Source organism: Spea bombifrons, chromosome 4, assembly GCF_027358695.1.
Source record: "Spea bombifrons isolate aSpeBom1 chromosome 4, aSpeBom1.2.pri, whole genome shotgun sequence".
NCBI lineage: Eukaryota > Metazoa > Chordata > Amphibia > Anura > Pelobatidae > Spea > Spea bombifrons.
The window spans coordinates 34378840-34398995 of record NC_071090.1 but is presented as its reverse complement, the minus strand read 5'-3'; the positions used below and the strand labels follow the sequence as shown (position 1 = coordinate 34398995).

Here is a 20156-nt window from a genome sequence, read left to right as displayed (position 1 = left end):
TTTGTTAATCTTCTTTATTTAAACAAATATGCAAATAAATAGTTGCTTTAAAACAATTAATTGAATTTACTTACTAAGGCATCATAGAGCTCAAGATATAGCCTATCAGGGTCGTTAGCCTGAAAAAAATAATCATCATGTTTTGTTATGACAAAATACGATTTTCTTTTTTCATTCCTCTATGATCTTTACATCTGTATGAATATACAAGCTTTAATGAATATATTTTTATATAATAAATAATAGCGTAGGTAGTGATAATCGGGATGCTAATGGTGCTCAATTAAATGTGTTGGCGTTGTCATTGTTAGGTCATCTTTATCCAGACCCTGCACCACCACTACCCTTTCAATAACAAAATTATAATTCAATTGGTCGCTGGTTGCTTCTTTCACGCTGTTCTGTGCGTAAAGAAACCATGAAAATATAAATCCCATTTATATTATGGACTGATAAGCTAAGTGCTATCTCACCGCATCCCCAAACTATCCTGAAGTGGCTGTATCTTTAGATCTGGCCACGTAACGTTGAATGCCTCACTCTGATGTGACCCTGGAAAATGGATCCTGAGGCATTTTTATACTTGGTTTTCCCGGGCCTTGGTTTATGTCAACTGACATATATACTTACTTTACATGCAATAGCTTGAAGTTCATCTACAAGGTTTGGAACATTTTGCTGCAATGTAAAAAGAATGCATACTTTTCAACATATAGAATAGAAATAAATATTAACAAATTTGTAGGAAAAAAAATATAAAATAAATGGAAAGCAATGCATAACCATCTCTTCTTAAAGTATGACATAGTTTAGACACTGTTTGGGTGTTTTTATGATTTATACACTACATAAACATTTAGGCACACAACATAAATTTATGTTGCAATAACAGACACACTAATAATGTAACCCAGACTTCAAAAGTCGCGTTTCCTAGACATCTGGTTTTATTTATAACAGTTTATTTATAATGGCGTCACTTTTGGGGGCATCGCATTTCACATGGAAAATGTGTTAACCATGTGTAGATAAAAATATATTCTAGTGGAATTCTTCTAGAATAAAGATGAAAATTATCTACAAGCACTTGTACAATGCTCTCTGTAGAATTATAAGAATAATGTAGCTCATCTACTACATGGTTTTTACTGAGGCAAATGATGCATGTTTAGATTAAATTGATGAACCACAGTGCACTAAGCTCTAGTCCTGTAATTTCCCAACCATAAAGACAGGCAAGAAAAACAAAGTCCATGGTGACCTGCACTCTTGGGGGCACAGGTGCCACAAATGTTTCTCTCTGCCCAGATGCTATAGGATATGTTGGAACAACAAAGTCTTAGCTGTCTTTTCAATATGGAGGGTGAGCTTAAAGATCAATAGAGGGAGGTTACAGCCAGAAAAGCTTCATGATAATCATCCTCCCTGGGCTTACGTTCTGGGGCTGAGACTCGTTGTGGCATTTTCAAAAAAAAAATGTAAATATGAAAAACTGACAAACTTTGCAAACAGAAATTATGGTGTACAAATTGTTGGTTATTTTGTGACAGAAAAAGATATATAAACAAGATATACATACGGCCAAAAGTTTCTCCACGCATTCTGAGGCAAGTAGATCACCCAACTGTAATAAAAATATGTTGTACTACGTTATTATTTTGTTTACACCATGTATATAACCTTCATATATTGACATTTCATTATGTGCCCTACTATTCAGCACATTTCCACTTTTTTCTACTCTTTTACTTAACATAAGATATACAAGAACTACAATTTCATGCAAAGGAATAACTGAGAGGAATTAGTTGATGTTTGAGTAATGTGGTAGTTCAGAAAATGAAATGTAATATTATATAAACATGTAAACCAATGGAAAAAAAAACACAAAATGAGCAATTTACAATCAAGACTGACACAATATAAGGTTTCTGAAATAATAAATAAGGAATATAGCATATCATTTTAATTATGAATGTGCTAATGAAGGGAATCTACTGATTTGACTCAAGAAACTGACCAAGTCTCTTGATTATTTCCAAAGAATTTACAAACTACATTCTAAAATTATTATTGTGTATGTGAAGGCCAATTACTTTATCTTCTGCCAATCATTGAAAATATTAATAAAATAAATTATGTTTACGCATAGCTAAAATCCTAATGAAGTAGCAGTTTCATTCATTTGCTAGTGCAGGGCTTGACAAATTTGTTGTGAATCTAGGCGCCAGCTAAAAAAGTTAGGAGCCAAAGGATTTTTTTTTAAAACTAACAGTTGGTCAGGAGTGATCTGATCATCAGCCCACTTACTAAAATCACAGCATTTGACCTGGAAGCACCCTGGACTTTCAGGTCAGTGCTGTTTTTTAAAGAAAAATTATTATTATTTTTTGGGGTTTTTTTTACTCTTTCAATGCTGATGTTCCATTGGAGCACAGCATTGCATGATATTTAGTCCCCACAAGCTTGTGGGGACAAATGTTAACCCGGCAATGCCACGAATGTGTCATACACAATTGTGGCATTGAAGGGGTTAACGCTGCACTCTCAGGGAGCGATCAGGCAGCAGGGGGTTGTTGGGGCTGGTCTCCACACTCATGTGGAGACCTACGAACCCTCTCCCCTGTCCCTGAAGCTGCCTCTGGAAGCTGAGACGCAATTTCTGGTCTATAGACCAGCCATTGCAGGGGGAGTCTCTTTGATGACTGCTGTATGCTTCCATGCCTACAGGAGTCATCAAAGGGCTTGTTTTTGCTGTTGCTGGTCTGCCTGGGCTTCCAGGCAGACCACCAGCAGCAGAGCCCCGTACAAAACGGGAATTAACCCCTAAATGCCGCAATTTGCGGCATCGAAGGGGTTAACGCTGCACTGTCGCTCTCATGGAGCGATCAGGCAGCAGGGGGATGTTGTGTCAGGTCCCCACACCCAATCAACACATCACCCCCTTCCCTGAAGCTGCCTGTGGCAGCTGAAAACGCGATTGCTGGTTTTCCTGCAACCGCGTTTTCATCCTACAGGATCACTCCGTGGGAGTGATCACAGGCTTGGGGGCGGGCTCGGAGTGGCTGTGCTGTCTGCCCAGACTCCTGCAGCAATTGTTTGTGAATGTAACAGGCTGACAAACACCTAGGCACCAGGACAAAATTCTCTATCGCCATGGCGACCTGGCGCCTGGGATTTGTCGAGTCCTGTGCTAGTGTAATAAGTAAAAATATTGAAAAGCCCATGTGAATAAACTAAACAAAATGCATTTATTCACATATTAAATAAATAATAAATCCCAGAGAAAAACAACATAAATCAAATATGAGACTCAAGACCAAATGACAGATGTACCTACTTTAAGTATTTTAAACAAGTTCTTGTTTTTTTTTATATTAATGTTATATATTTATATATTTCACAGCAAAATAAACAATTACGTACCAGAGCGCATACAGCTTGAAAAAGTTTTTCTGTAACTCCTAAATCTGCCTATGGAGAAATGAACAGATGTTCATTGGCATTAGACAAACTTAATTTTGATAATTACACATTTTTTTCAGTTTGTAATCAGTGAAACATTTGATTAAGAAACCTATTTCATAAAAACATACCTGTGGCAAAAAAAAACAAAAGCTTCTGCTGTACATAATCTTTAAGGATTGCTTTTAATTTGCAGTTTTAATACATTTTTTCTTACTAATATGTGTAGTATGTAGATCTAAAATGTGTGTGATGCCTTTCTTTAAAATCACACAATATGCTGCATATTCAGTATATAATAAGTGTTTATGCTACAAATATTTTATTTTTATGAAACAATAGGAAATCAACTTACCAAAAGTGGTTTTAATATGTCATCAATAAGATGTTCTAGAACTTCCCCAAGATGTTCAGTAAGTGACTCCTAGATTTAGTTAAATGGAATTCAAATTACATAACGATCCAGATGAAGTATTGCTGAACAAATAATTATACAAATCAAAATGTAATTCCCATATTTGGCGTATATATATATAACAGACTATGGAGTCTATTCACTAAATCCAAAGGTGCTCTTTAACTAAGACAAACGTACATACTACAGTAGTGTATTTTACTTGTGGCAGTGCCCCCGGCTGCCCCCTTCAGGGCTGCCATCCTGTGAAAGGGCTGGTTTGGGAGACCATGGGTCTTCCTTGTAACTGCCCCATTGAGCAGCCTTACACTGGGGAGCCAGATTACCCAAGAGGGCATTCTGTCCTTCAATTTTGCACCAGGGGTCTAGTTGGCCTAGGCCAGAATACGTTACTGCCGTAGTGACTAGGTTTAGTGTTAAACCAAGCAACATCTGTGCAAATGGCCCACCATAATGACTAGCAATGAGAACTGCAACAAATATTTTCTGTGCCTTTTGTTGCACTGTTTTTCCTTCTGATCCATTCTTATGTAAAGAGGAGGGATACGACAACTTCCCTGCAAACTTTTCCTCTCCCACCCATTCACATTTATGTATACAGCGTACTACAGTTTGCTGCTCACACTATCATCTCTTGATCAGCAGAAAGGATATTCATCATAACATATCACATGTGTATATGGTTTAAAATTTTCCTGTGCTATTAGTGCTTACAAAAATGTGTTGGCATGTTTTGCTCTTCAGATTGAAGGGGTTGTCTGCATACTAATGCTGAGGGGTGCGCGGCAGAAATCACTAGCAGGGACATCTCCAAGCCACAAAGGATGGCTCTAGGGAAGGTTTGCCCACTACCCAATTATTCTCTTTGACTACCCAGACCAGGAATATAATAAGTATAATTTGCTGTATAGTCATATTATTTCATATGTTTTAATTGAGGATATAAATTAAAACATTAAAAATAAAATTCTTACCGCATTTATATCTATGAGATCATCAATAGCACATCCAACCTTTTCCTGTAAAGTTAAGTAAACATCAATATAAAAATGTTTTAAGTTAAACTGTTTAATTAATTAACACAATGTACAATAAATAGCTTTTTTATTGAATTTCCAATTTGAATAAGAGAATGTATGCCAACTGGTAGAGAAAGACAATGAGAGGGAGCATGAGAGAGTATGAATGAGAGTGTGAGAGGGCTTGAGAAAGAGTGTAAGAGAGCAGGAGTTAAAGTGAGTGGAACAAACAACAAAATGCTAATGGCAATTCATAACTGCCTGCTTAGTTTTAATTTTTTTCGTGAGGGTCACTCCTCAATTTCAAATTGATGAAATTGGCAAATTTTGTTAAAATAAAAAATTTTACAAATCCGAATGCGCAAGTCTAATATATAAATTAAAATATACAGTCTATGAGCAGCTTTTAGTGTAACTTGTAATGAAGAGGCATGATGTTAAATAAGATCAGAAGTTTATTAAGGTAGGTTTTATCTTACCAAAAGAACTTTGAGGTCTTCATATACTTCTTGGAATAGTTTGTCATTGTTTGTGTCCTGTAAAGCCAAGGCAATAATCAGCTTGATTAAAAAACTACTATATATTGCATTTTCTGTTATAGTTTTGATACAGTGATAGCAGAACATTTTGGGATTTCTGAAATAACCCAGATACATTTTTTTATGTATTCATAACATCTGTAAGCTGCATTATGGTTGTTTGTAAAACGATGCAAGTGGGTTTTGATATTATTATCATTATTATTATTATATTTTGTTTTATATAGCGCCATCATATTCCACAGGGTTGTACAAATAATAGATTTGAAAATGAGAGGCTAGTTGTCAATGAATGTTAACACATCACACATTCTAATAACACGATAATGTTTTGTTTAATGTTATAAATAACCCAGTTAACCAACCATTACATATTAAAGTTTAGGCGCTCATAGATTGACCATTTTGTTAGTCATTGTAAAACAGATAAAATCAAGAAACTAACCTTTGCATGTTGATACTTGCAAAGGAGTTTTGTCAGACTTTGGAGGAGTTCTGGCACGGTCTGTAGAGGAAATAAAAGGTCCACTGATTTAGAAGTCTATGATTATATAAAAAAATCACCACATTTTATCATGTAAAGCAAGCACATTGTAAAGGAACATTCAACATAATTGCCCATGTTGCTCGTGTATATGTATATAATTGTATATATTGACTAGATAAAGAGTTTTGGATGAAACTGATAAAATTATTATTTTGACTTGTATGACTCCAGAGAGACACTACCAAGTCCTATTAAGTAAGCTCCACTTCCCATTATTTTTTCATGTTTGCTACCTACCAAGTTGTAGAGAAGTAGGAAATGTATAATTATCTAATATGATTTTCTGTGTGTAAAGCAAATTCCCCCAACACCCCCAAAAGAAAATTTGGTAAACCTTTATTGTCTTCTACAATGAAGAAGTTATTGAGATTGATACTTCACCTGCAATGCTTTCTCAAGGCATGATACATCTGGCTGAAAGTCTGCATCTGCTACAGAGTAAAGTTTATTAATTGTATATAATTTATAATACTGATCAAAATTATTAATGTATACAATATATCGCCTATTTTGACCAGTATGTTGGTTTAAGCTTACCTGGAACATATGCACTGCAGAGACTAAGCCCTAACAGCAAAATGGCGGGTGTAAATTTCATTATGCCTGTAGTTATCAAAGTCTGCAACTCGACCTGTTAGGTGGAGATCTGTAAAACTAGCTTTCCTAGACATACGATTTATATTGTGAAGACACTGTTACATCATCAAATGCGGCTTATGGAGGCAAACATTTTTGACTTTTGTCCAAACCACACATACAATCTGTTGGCAGCTTTGACAATGATACACTTTTAAATTTGTTGATTTTGTACAATGTAAACATTTTTAATTGTTTCAACTTTAATTTTTCACAATGAAGACAAAAAGAACCTATTTTTATGCACAAATCAGAGATCTGTTTGAAGCATAGAAATAGTTTTTTAACAACATTAGACATAGACACCAACACCACAACCTATGACTTAGTGCTCCCTGAACCCCACTTAACTTTTTATTCTGTTTAACATGTTCCCACTATCAATATTTTTATAAAAAATAATAATCTTACATCTACTTCCACATTCCTCACATAAGCAATAGTTACATCGTTATATAGGCTGAAAAAAGACATGCATCCATCAAGTTCAGCCTTTCCTATATCTGTTAATTTGTTGCTGTTGGATCAACAGCAACAAATTAACAGATATAGGAAAGGCTGAACTTGATGGACGCATGTCTTTTTTCAGCCTATATAACTATGTAGCATATCTGATTTTGAGACATTCAAATTTTCCCTACTCATCTTTGGGTGGGTTAGAAGAACTCCATCACAGTATCCAGTAATGTTCTGTCCCTGAACTTCAAGTGGTAGAAACCAGTAGGTTTCTCATTTACATGTTTTTTTCAAGAATTCCTAAACATTTCATATTTCATGCTTAAATATACGCCTCCTTATTTGATAATGTGGCTTGTAGTACATGGAAAATATAATAAAGTTCTTGAAGAAAAGAAGTGTTGACACTCTGGTGAAAATACTCACAATACTCCACAGGCAACAACCGAAGAGACAAAGGCAAGAGGTGTAAGTAAAGGGATGGAGAGGAAAATAAGACTGGTAGCAGCATTCATGGTGGATTGTAGAGGGGCAAGATTAGGTACAAGGGAGACCAGATAAGGCAGGGTTACAATAGTCAAGGCAGGAGATAATGATGCCATGGACAAACATGTCCCTTCAGGTTTTGGCATATACTTTGGAATGTCCTTTATGGCTTGCATGTGAATTGTCAGCTCCTCTATCAGCCAGCTTATCAGCTTCCTAAACTTTACATGTAACCTGTCACCCGGAAAGACCTAGTTTTATTCAAGGAATGTATTCATGTTTTGTTTAAGGTAGGTAAGAAAGGGGACAACCTGGCCCAAAGTAACAGTGCTCTGGGTTAAATTCCCGGTGACATCCCTGAATGGCTTCAGGAAAGTCACCACCTGCCCATTAATGCCCATTCCTCTCTGCTGAATGGGCTGGATATCCCAATGTTCTGCTCAGAGGCCATGGAGTGAAAAGCTCACCGTTGCTCTAGGATCTATTCCATCATGTCCAGGGTGACTACGATGTGACGTACACAATGATGGAATAAGCCTGCCTTTTGCTGCTCCTCCTTCAGCTGCTGACTTACCCAGCAATCTTACCACTATTCAGTTTTGACAGCGTACACTGTATGTCAGTTGGAAAAGCTGCCCTGGCCACCAAGTACAGTATATGTGCTGCACAATGCAAACCCACAAAGTCCCCATCTCTAACAGCTTTAATAATGTTTGCTGCCCTGTCAGTCTCCACTATTCCCATTTCTACTATTTTTCCTCCCTGTGGTCTAATCCACTGCACCAGCATCTTCCTAAGAGCGGTCAAAATGTGAGCTGATGTGTGCTGCTCATCCATACCCTTAATATAACTTTGCTGCCTTTTTTTGTCCTGGTTCTGCCCCTCCTGTTATCCGGTGTGCCTACATCAGCTACAGTGATACTCTCCTCCAAATATTTGGGCAGCCACCAATATGCCATCAGTGAAAGAAAGGCATGCTGTTCAGAGAAGTCGATGGTTTGTCAAGCTGCCTTGGACAGCTTGTCCCTCAACAATAACACACAAGACTGGTAAAGGGAGGGCACTGTAGTCCTGTTGTAGGTGGTGCACAAGGGGAGGCAGTAGTGGTGAGCAAGGATCTATAGCAGAAAGCCCCCCCTCAATCATGGAGAACGAAGCACACCAAATAAAATTGTTATATTTACTGGAATGTATCAAGGCTGTGTCAGTCCTGCCTACAGCCCAGCTATGCTAAAGACTAGAGTTAGTATGATTTTGTTTCCATGTTAGTTGCCATGAAAACTGCATGATTTTCCACAATTTCACATCAACTCCTGTAGAAAAAAATAGATTCTTGCATTAGAGAATTGTTAACACACATTTTAATTATACTTTAGATTTATCTACCAGAAGCTGCAAAATGTCTATATAAAGGATGAAGATATTACCACCTATTGTCATTGTAAGGCATTCATACAATGTATTTATTTAGTGCCAGCAGATTCTGTAGCGCTGTACAGCAAAGTATACATTATTTTCCTAACCAATCAAAATGTGCAACTGTTTTATGAATGTATAGTTAGATTGATATATATTTTCAGAAGGCTTTATGGAACCCAAAGCCAGCCACTTTTTTTTTAAAACACGTGCAACTGTAGCTAAAAACAAAGATAGGGTTTATAGATGACTTACTGTAAATGCTACATTTGGGTATAAACATATAAATTAACATGGACAATTTTGAGTTAAATTCAATATTTGGTATAATTTCTTAATGTAATATTTACAATAAATTGTTATATAAGATGTCTTTTGTTGTGCCCATTCTATTTCTCCTTTATTTACATTGTAGAATACATTAAACAAGCACACATACATGACGCATACACGAATGACTACTGTGACTGTTTCATAAGCTTATGTGAGTTCCCAGGACACTTTGTCTCCTTTTGATTTTTTTCATGTTTGTCTTCCTCATTTGAGCAAAGTGTTTTAAGGTTATGCCTTTCCCAGTGTCTCTTTTGAAATTAGCCCTGAAGCCAAGAATAGTGGTGTTACTATCTCAGTGGAGTCCTCTGGTTCTTCTGCTGGATTGTTCTGTCTGTTTTAGTGAATTACTTGGAAATAGAATATGGAAATAGATGCTTAACCGGACCCTCTTAACCATTTCACCAATTTTGTAGATTGAATGTACTACTACTGATACCCCTTTATTGAAATGATAATACACATTAATGTTATAGTAGTACATGTGCTATATACCGTATTGGCTCAATCATAGGCCGCACCCTAAAAGTTAGATGCTTTTTTAACCCCTTAAGGACCGGGCTCATTTTTTATTTTTCTACCCTTTGGGACCGAGGCTGTTTTAACACTTTTGTATTGCTTGTGTTCAGCTGTAATTTTCTCCTCATCCATTTAGTGTACCCACATATGTTATATATTGTTTTTTTTTTTCAGGATAAGATGGGATTTCTTCAGATACCATTATTTTTATCATATCATCTTATTTACTATAAAAAAAATAATAAAACATGTTGAACATTTTAAAAAAAACACCTTTTATGACTTTTCTTTGAAACATCTTTTACTCACCTACAAAAGGAAGTAAAAAAAACTAGCTAATTAGGTTCTACTATTTGTCCTGAGTTTACAAAGTTTGCTGTTTTTTGTAAGTTACTGGGCATTAAGTACAAGTAGCGTTTTATGATTTCCAAACCTTTTTTTTTTTCAAATCTGCTCATTCTGCCTCCATCTCCTCTTTGGAACATCTTTGGAGCCGGTTAACTCAATTTATCCCCATCAAACCATATATTTTTGAAAAACAGACACCCCAGGGTATTTCAAATGCTGGTATTTTAATCTTTTCCACTAATTATACAACCACACTTTTGCACTAATTATACAACCACACTTTGTCAAACTTTGTAATAGTAATTTTTTCTAATTATTTTTTTCACACGAATTGTAATTTAGTTATAAATATAAATATTAAATATATAAATGTCACTGTCAAAGGTTTGTCAGATTATTTGGCTGGTAAAAGGCTACTTTTGGGACATACGTAATTCCCCTTTGGAACATCTTTGAAGCCGGCTACTTCAATTTACCCCATCAAACCATATATTTTTGAAAGACACCCCAAAGTATTTCAAATGCTGGTATTTTAACCCTTTAATGCATGAGATTAAACGCCGTTTAAGCGAGGAAAGTGATTGTTGATCACTTCTTAAGCTTATTTAATTTAATGATGGTTCAGGACTGTCAAAGGTCATTAAGTGACCGTTTTTGCGTGGCGGCCCTGAACCATCAAAGGTCGTTAGGGGTTAAAGAAAAATTTAGATTTTTACAAAAAATACACATTAGTGGAATAGTAAAACAATATTCTAACTAACAGTTAGTCAACATATGTTACATACAAACAGAAAACCAATTGCCAATTTAATGCACCTTACTTATAGATATGCCCCTCTGCCCCCAGATATGCCCCTCTGCCCCCAGATATGCCACTCTGCTCCAGCAGATATGCCACTCTGCCCCCCCACATATGCTGCCACTGTGCTCCCCCAGATATGCTGTAACTCTGCCCCCCTGAGATATGCTGTCAGTCTGCCCCCCCGAGATATGCTGCCACTCTGCTCCCTAGATATGGCCCCCCGACTTACCAATGCAGTCTCCCTGGTGTGTAGCGGGACCGACGGACAACTTCCGGTTGTTTAAGTACATCGTGGCGATGTGAGCGTAGTCAACCTCCGCTGCCGGCACGTCTGCACAATGTACTTTAACAATCTCTCTTGCTGGCACCCCTCCGTGGGAAGCGCTGGCAGGTGAAGTTGTCTCAGCGCATCGCGTAGATTTCCACGGCTGCCGGAAAGTAGGATCCAGGTCCCCTGCATCGCTGCGGGGGATCTGGATCCTAACCCTGCTGCCTGTCCGGCGCCCTGAGCTGCATGTCCCGGGGGTCGGGCGATACGAATTGCGCATTCCTGCACTAAACCACGAATATAGGTCACATACCCACTTTAAAGACTTAAAGTGGGGGGAAAAGGTGCGGCCTATGTTCGGACAAATACGGTATGTTGTTCAAGGACTGCATATGACACTTGCACTTCCCATACCGAGGAGGTTCACACCACCTCCAATTTCCCATACCCACAATAATGCATAAGACACACGCAGGATTGGATTTAGGAGAGGCCGAGACAGTTATTTATCAAATGTCATTTTATTCAATCTTTTCGGACAACAACTTGTTTAAAACACAGCAACTGCCCGCTCCAATCCTGCCCCTCCTCAAGATACCATAGGTCCATACCTACAACATTCAAATGAACACCATCCCGGGCAAACAAACCCATCGGATCAGACTCAATATGCATGTGTTTCACTACCAAGCCCCCATGCTGAGCCACAAAATGAGAAACCACATGGTTTACTCTATGCCAAGCCCTATCAATATCAACAAACAACCTTGCACCCCTCCAAAACATCCAAGGGGTAATCTCTGACCAAACTAAAAGCAACCCAGGAAAATGATCCCAAAGTCGCAGACAATCACACTTTATGATTTTCCTGGCCGGCCTGGAACACAGGTCATACCCACCTATGTGAATCACCAAAATGTGCGGGGTACCATGGTTAACCACATGGAAGTCAACTTCAGAAAAAACTCTGAATCCAAGCCTAAAAGCCGTCCATGAGGATGAATACCAGCCCTACGCTCCGCCCAGTAAACATAAGAATGGCCTAGGATCCACACTAGGCAGTACCAAGCAAGATGAACACAACAGAAAACAAACACATCATACAAGGTGGGATCTCACATAGCTCTGAAAACCCCCTGACTCCCATCTCCCTATGCGCCTTATAGTTTCCTTACCCAGTCCCCACATAGCCGCCTGGGTGGTGGCACCAATCCGGATGTGTGAAGAAATTCTTCGAGTTTAAAGCACATGCCAGCAAGCACTTACTGAAAACCCCCAGGAACTGAAAGCGAAAGAGCGAACTCCCATTCTCGTGGACCGACAGGGAGCCATCCTCAGGTGACCGAACAGTCAAAAATTAACGCGCACAACTCGGACCCCTCCAACTCAAACAGGCAAAGCCGAACTGATCAGTCTTGGAATGACGAGTCAAGATAGAAACAGAGCGTACACGTAACAAAACATCTTCCCTTTGCAACTCCCGTTTTGCCTTCTTACTGTCGCTCACCAATTCGCCAATGTTAAAGGGCCAAAGCAAAACTATGCCGAAATAGAACAACCTCATGTTCAGAAAAACAAACCTGGGACAAATAACCACACAAATAACCCAATAAATAAAATGTGACATGCCGCCAACTATCCAATCTCCTCAGACCCCGCCGATAACCCTTCATAGCCTGAGAAACCAAGAAATCATTCATCAAATCCACATCCCCTGCATCTTAAAATAAAAATCTAAAGCTGCAAGGTGATTATTATTAGTTGCAACAAAAACCCCTTGTGCATATTCCGTGCCTACCACATATAACAAAACCGACAGCCTACCCTCACGAGAAGCAGGACCACCAACCTCCCGTAAAGATGACTCCCATTCCTGCCGGTACTTTGTATAGGCTTAAAGGGTAGAAGGTGCCAAAGACCGGGCTACCTGACTCATGACCCATCTGTGACCGTTGTAACAGGATATAAACAAATCCCAAACCTTAAGATCCTTGCTTAGTTCACGAGTCAAGTGGACGAAATGATGAGGCAATCACACCCCAGCTGTCACCATAAACAAATGCCTACAAAACACCCTACCCATGGGCATGATTCTGCAGGCAAAATTTAATTTGCCCAATAAAGACTGCCACTACACCAACGTAATCGTCTTAGCTAGCCGCCACAACTCCACCTCCTTCCGAATCTTATCCGTAACAACCTGAGGATGCATCAGATTTCAAATTCGTAGCAACAAAACAACTAGCCTCACCAACAAACAGAATCTTAAACCTTAACAAAAAACCCTCCTCAACAAAACAGCCGTCTCCCTTTCAGGGTGTTCACAAAGCCAAGGAAGCATCGCGTCTACGATCACTGAGGACACTCCCTTTACTAACAGGTTCTGGTTTGGGCTGCTTATCCTTTTTTAAATATTTGGAGTAGGAATGGCTGCTGCTGCAGCCCCTACAGTCCTGCCAGTACATGCAACCACTTCCCCACAAGCACTGATCGTTGTTCAACTGCCAGCATATGCCCTTTTTCCCCACTTCTTGCCTCCCCCGGCATCCGCACCTGGAGGGAATCATAACCTTCAACCACTGCACAATCTCTTTCTGATCCCACCACAAAGACGGTCGAACAGCCTTACGCTGACGAAATTGTTTGTCATACATCAGCCATCCCACGCCCTCATAGTTCCTTTGGGCTTTACCGATACTATCCTGATAACAGAATAAAGCTGATTCCTCGATTTTCCTCTTTTTCCACTTTTTTTCTAAGCACCATTCTAACAATAACAATGAAAACATTTCAACATACTCCCCTTCCATATTCCTTAACTTTGTTTCTAAGATGGGCCCCCCAGCAGCAAAATCAGATAAACATTGCACCTTCTTATCCTTACTGACAAGAGGAGCCGCCTCAGCCGATGTATCCCCTACCGAGTCTGAGCTAGCCAGAAACCAGGTAAGTCCCAAACAGCATTAGGCAACTGAGGACCAGTAACACCTGAAGCCTGACCTGGCCCACACAATCAAATAAATTACTTCAAACCTTCCAACACATCCACCCAATTACAACTCCAATCACTCCCAGTCGTACCCTCTAACAACCCAGAACCCACCATTAACCCAGAAAGACATGAAGGAAAAGAAACAGGGAACAAAGTAAGGAGAAAGGAGAGGTCACCAAAGACTCACCAGGCTGGAGGACTGTGCCACTGCCTGCCACGGGTCCCACGCTCCTGGGAAGCAGGCCACTTCCGTGACCTTACAACGTCCTGATACCCTGCAGCAGACGAACGGCATGCAGGTTGAGAGCTGGGGATCACATCCGCGTAGGGACTGAGGTGGTTGAGAGGACCCTGGGTCCATGAACTGGTCTGGCCACACTCCACTCCTTCGCCAGGTGGTGCCGCAGCTGGAACCAGGTCCCCAAATCAATGTCAGCCAGGTCACGAAGAACTGCAAGGTAAGAAAACACACACACACCAATGACTTCAGAGTTTTCTTATATTGCTTTACCATTTCTACAAAATCAGTCATATTCCACCTAGAGGGGAATAATATATGCTGTTATAATAGTCATTAGTAGACTTGCGCATTCGTCTTCGGGCGAAAATGAAAACGAGCACGAAGAGGCCGTTTTTTTGTTCGTTCCGAAGACACGCCGAAGAGAATACAGTGCCGGCAAAACGTAGGAGAAGACGAAGACTCACAACCACGAAGAATCGGGGTGATCGTCTTCGTTTTTGCCGCGCAGCCGCCAAAATTTCAAACAGGAGTGAGCTGATCTCGTCTGTCCAATCAGCTCACTCTTGTGACGTCACGCTAAGGGTCTCGTCCAATGCCTGTGTTGCTGTTTTTTGAATTCTGAAGGCGCCTTTATAAGACCAGAGCTTGCCTGAGAGATCCATTCATTTTTCGCTGTGACTGCTTTGGCAACACTGCTGTGCTGCATCCGAGCGTTACAGAGATTGTTCTGTTCTGTGTGAGACTGGTAAGCCTTTCTCACAGTGTACTTCATCCTCACTTCAGTGCTACTTAATATAATTAATAATAATAATTTGATTAATTTAATTTTTTTTTAATTTAATTTGTCATCAACTGTACTGTAAGTGCTGTTGAGTTGACAGTGCACCCAGTGCCTCAGTGGCACTGGGGTGCCCTTGCCCTGAGCAGGCACTAGTGCCTATTGCCTGTCCTGCTTAAATAAATTAAATAGAATTTATAAATAATAATTTAATAGAATCTGTAATTTAATAGTTCATTATAATATTATATATATATATTTGTCAGTCATATATATATATATACTATAGTATACTAGTGTAGAGTGTACTGTAGACATTCATCTACTAGTGTCTAATTTAAAATCAGTAATATTAATTAATATAATTAATAATTGAATTTATTATAAAATGATATATATATTTGTCAGTTATAGTTAGTAATAGTATACTAGTGTAGAGTGTACTGTAGACATTCAAGACATCTACTAGTGTCTAATCTAAAATCAGTAATATCAATAATTCTATAATTCTTTCTTATCTTAATAGTTAGCTATAAATAAAAGTAATAATATTAATTAATTACTACTAGCGTATAGTTCAGCTAATCTTATTATTACTGGTGCTGCAGCTCTATAGTTTGTGCTTTGTTTTAGCAACAGTAAGAGACCAAGTCAATTTTTCTTAATTAATCTTTCATTTTATTTCATTTGTTTTGCTCACCTCAGTCCATCAGTGAAGTGAACTTGTTGGGCTAGTGAGTGCAGCCACATAAGTGCTGTGTTTTTTTTTGATCAGCAAGCAGTGACGTTAACTGTTTTGCAAAGATTTTCTCATTTATTTTACATTTTATTTCAATTTTATTAAAAGTACCCTTAGTGTTTTGCTCACCTCAGTCCATCAGTGAAGTGAACTTGTTGGGCGAGTGAGTGCAGCAAGCAGTGAAGCTAACTGTTTTGCTGTGACATTTTATTTTATTTCTAATTCTTTTCAAGAAAAATTGACTGTGACGAGCTGTACTAAGCAAAGCTTCAAACTACTAGCTGTAGTACTAAAATAATTCTAATCTTCTTTAATCTTAATCTATAATATATTATAAATAATATATAACAATATAAATTCTAATTCATAATCTATAATATAAGTAATTCTAATTCTAAATTCTAATTCATAATCTATATTCTTCTATCTATAATACATAATATATAAGTAAATTATTTCTAATCTATTAATATTATATAACTTAATATTAATTAATAAATCATATACTGAATCTGATTTAACCTCACTTTAGCTTAGTGGGTTTGAGAGCGTCTGCCTAGAGGTAGACTTATAGTAAGGAAATATAGCTTTAGGCTAGCATAGTAGTAGGCTAAGCTCTTAGGCCCGTGTAAATTCAAATTAAAAATAAAATACTGCTAGTTATTAAATGGTTAATCTTGAGTTAATAATTTAAATAACTTTAGCACTTTGGCAGATTGCACACAGCACAGTGCTGTAGTGCATAGTTTTACTTTTTAAGCAGTAGCACTGAAGAGAACTTCCTCTAATTTTTTTGTCTTTAATTCGTTTTTCCTTTTTTTTATTTTTATTTTTTTATTTTTATTTTTTTATAGTTTTTTAAACACTACACTACACTACACTACACACACACAACACAAAATTTGAAATGGATCCTCCCTTTGGGACTAAGGAGGGACAAGCTCCATCTACCACCACCACCAGCAGCAGCACCAGCACCACCACCAGTTCTAAGATGCAGCCTTTGCGTCAGTCTAGTCGGCCAAGTAGGCCAAGCTCTCGCTTATCATTTGGGGAAGCATTGCTTGAAGGATCATCACGTAAATAAAGGCACCAAAAGCAGGCAGTAGTAGTGCGGCTAGGCCCACAAGCTCTATGGATTTTTACGGAAAGCCTAAAGCACCAGAAGCACGTTAAAGGGTAGCACAAGTAGTACCAGCCCAGTGACTAAAAAGAAGTGCCTTTTGCCCCAAGCAGCATCTTCCCCATCCACAAGCAGCATGCAAGGTACCAAGCAGAGCCAAATTAGCAGCAAGACTCAGAGGGGTCCCAAACCAAAGCGATCTCATTCCTTTGTCGGGAAAACCACCACCACCACCACCCCCACCTCTACCGCCTCTACCACCACTAGTGCTGCGCCTACTGTTCCCACTGGTACCGCCACGCCATGTCCTCCTAGTACCCCTAGCAAGCCACCAAGTCCTTACAAAATTTTTGTAAAGACAGTTAGAGAGAGGGCTACACATAGTGGAACTCCACCTAGCGAGGTAGCAGAGGAGCCTGAGACTGAGAGGCCAAGTGCAGAGTCTATTCTTCCTGCTCGCACTACTACTAGTCACGAGTCTCACGACGATATAAGTCTTAGCTCCAGCCTAGCAGGAATTCCATTCGATCTGGCTAATGAAGAGCTAGACTATGAGCCAGAGGAAGTAGAGGAGATGAGTGGTCAGGAATCAGATTCCTCAGGGAGCAGTGTCCAAATGACTAGTGCACAATTTTCCCCTGAGCATCCACCTTCTCCGCTACGATCATCACCATCACCACCACCAGCAGCAGCAGCAGCAAAACCTAGCAAATCTAAAGCAATTAGCAGTCCCACTATGGCCAGTACTGTTACCACCAGTCCCACCACCACTAGTTCTGCCTCTGTTCATCCACCCCGAGCAGTAGGAGCAGCACCCAAGGCACACTCCAAGGCTATGCGCACCCCAATTTGGGAGCACTTTGAAAATGTTGAAGAAGGATGCTATGGAAAGTGCAAACATTGTGGGAAGCTAATAAGCAGAGGGAAAGTGTCTGGCCATTTTACCAGTGCTAGCATGAAGCATCACCTCAGCACTCAACACAATGCTGTGCTATTGGGGAAAGATGCAGAAGTAAAACTTAGTGCAGGCAGCATAGCTGGTGGCCGTGGAAAACCCCCAACAGCTTCTTCTTCTGAGCCAATAGCAGCAGCAGCAGCAACTAGTGCTGGCAGCCAGAGACCAAGGCAGGTTGGAGCACTGCATGTCCAGCCCACCCTGGAACAATGCCCAATGCCCAAACAGCAGGCCAATAAAGTAACGCGACTGATTGGTCAGTTCATTGCTGTTGGAGGGGCATCCTTCTCTATGATCGAAGGGGAGCCTTTCAAACAATTGATGGCGGCTGTGGCTCCACAATATAAAGTTCCGTCACTTTCCACTTTCAGCAGGAACATTGTCCCCTCATTGTATCGGTCCTGTGTTGCAGCAGTGAAAGAGGAGCTTTCCAAGGCTGCTGGTCAGTCTGTTCATTTCACTACAGATTTGTGGAGTGCACCTAGCGGCCAGCATACCTTTCTTTCTTAGACAGCACACTGGTGGCAGCCCGGTGTGTCTAAGGAAGCTGCTGCAGCAGGCTACCGATCTTTCCTTCTCCGTGCAGAAGTGATGGATGAAAAGCACACTTCCCAAAATATTCTGCATGCAATGAGGAAAATGTTTAGCCTTTGGGTGGGAGCAGAGGCGGGCACCAATGTTGAAGTTGGTTTTGTGGTAACTGACGGAGGTGCCAATATGGTGAAAGCGCTGCGAGATGGTCATATTGTTGGTGTGCGCTGTGCAGCCCACATCATCCATTTAACTAACTGTGGTAGCAGTAGTTCTGTCCCGCTGCAGAAAGATCGGTGGGCACCAGTGTGGTGCCAGCGCCTATTCTCTGCCAGTTCGCTTCCTGGCTACTGTCATGCCTCAAAGGTCCCTAATTGACTGTAAGGGCAGTTTCTCCCCACTGGCTGCCTCTGTTTGCGGTGTGGCAACGCCTGCTACCTCCGCCAGTGTAGCCAGCTTACGCTAGGGCCTTGTGTCTGAGCTCTGCAAGTCCGCTCCCAAATGCAAAGGGCTGACAGTGTTTAGATGCTTTGCTCTGGGGTGGAACAGGTGAGCGGGTCGCTAATTGCCCACTCATTCGCCTTTCCCAATTCTGCTGCTGCTGCTGGTGGTGCCAGCGTCTCTTCAATGCCAGTTCGCTTCCTGGCTAGTGTCATGCCTCAAATATCCCTAATTGTAAGGGCAGTTTCTCCCCCCTGGCTGCCTCTGTTTGCGGTGTGGCAACGCCTGCTACCTCCGCCGGAGTGGCCAGCTTACGCTAGGGCCTTGTGTCTGAGCTCTGGAAGTCTGCTGCCAAACGTCTAAGACTGACAGTGTTTGGGTGCTTTGCCCTGGGGTGAAACAGGTGAGCGGGTCGTCAATTGCCCACTCATTCGCCTTTCCCAATGCTGCTGTTGCTGCTGGTGGTGCCAGCGTCTTTTCTCTGCCAGTTCGCTTCCTGGCTAGTGTCATGCCTCAAATGTCCCTTATTGTAAGGGCAGTTTCTCCCCCCTGGCTGCCTCTGTTTGCGGTGTGGCAATGCTTGCTACCTCCGCCGGAGTGGCCAGCTTACGCTAGGGCCTAGTGTCTGAGCTCTGGAAGTCTGCTGCCAAACGTCTAAGACTGACAGTGTTTGGGTGCTTTGCCCTGGGGTGGAACAGGTGAGCGGGTCGTCAATTGCCCACTCATTCGCCTTTCCCAATGCTGCTGCTGCTGCTGCTGGTGGTGCCAGTGTCTCTTCAATGCCAGTTCCCTTCCTGGCTAGTGTCATGCCTTAAATGTCCCTAATGTTAAGGGCAGTTTCTCCCCCCTGGCTGCGTCTGTTTGCGGTGTGGCAACGCCTGCTACCTCCGCCGGTGTAGCCAGCTTACGCTAGGGACTAGTGTCTGAGTTCCGTAAGTCCGCTCCCAAACGCCAAGGGCTGACAGTGTTTAGATGCTGTGCTCTCGGGTGAAACAGGTGAGCGGGTCGCCAATTGCCCACTCATTCGCCTTTCCCAATGCTGCTGCTGCTGGTGCCAGAGTCTCTTCTCTGCCAGTTCGCTTCCTGGCTAGTGTCATGCCTCAAATGTCC

The 20156-nt window shown here is 40.6% G+C and overlaps 2 long non-coding RNA genes across 3 annotated transcripts in view; one reads left to right on the top strand and one right to left on the bottom strand.

Annotated features, from left to right (window-relative positions):
• LOC128490164 (uncharacterized) overlaps positions 1 to 20156 on the top strand; it is a 328195-nt gene that overhangs the window by 268954 nt on the left and 39085 nt on the right. The window lies entirely within an intron of this gene.
• On the bottom strand, positions 75 to 3890 carry LOC128490166 (uncharacterized). The gene is made up of 5 exons (XR_008353926.1): positions 3821 to 3890; positions 3427 to 3474; positions 1580 to 1624; positions 631 to 678; positions 75 to 119 (listed from the first exon to the last, which is right to left on the bottom strand). It is a non-coding gene; the product is annotated as an uncharacterized LOC128490166 (long non-coding RNA).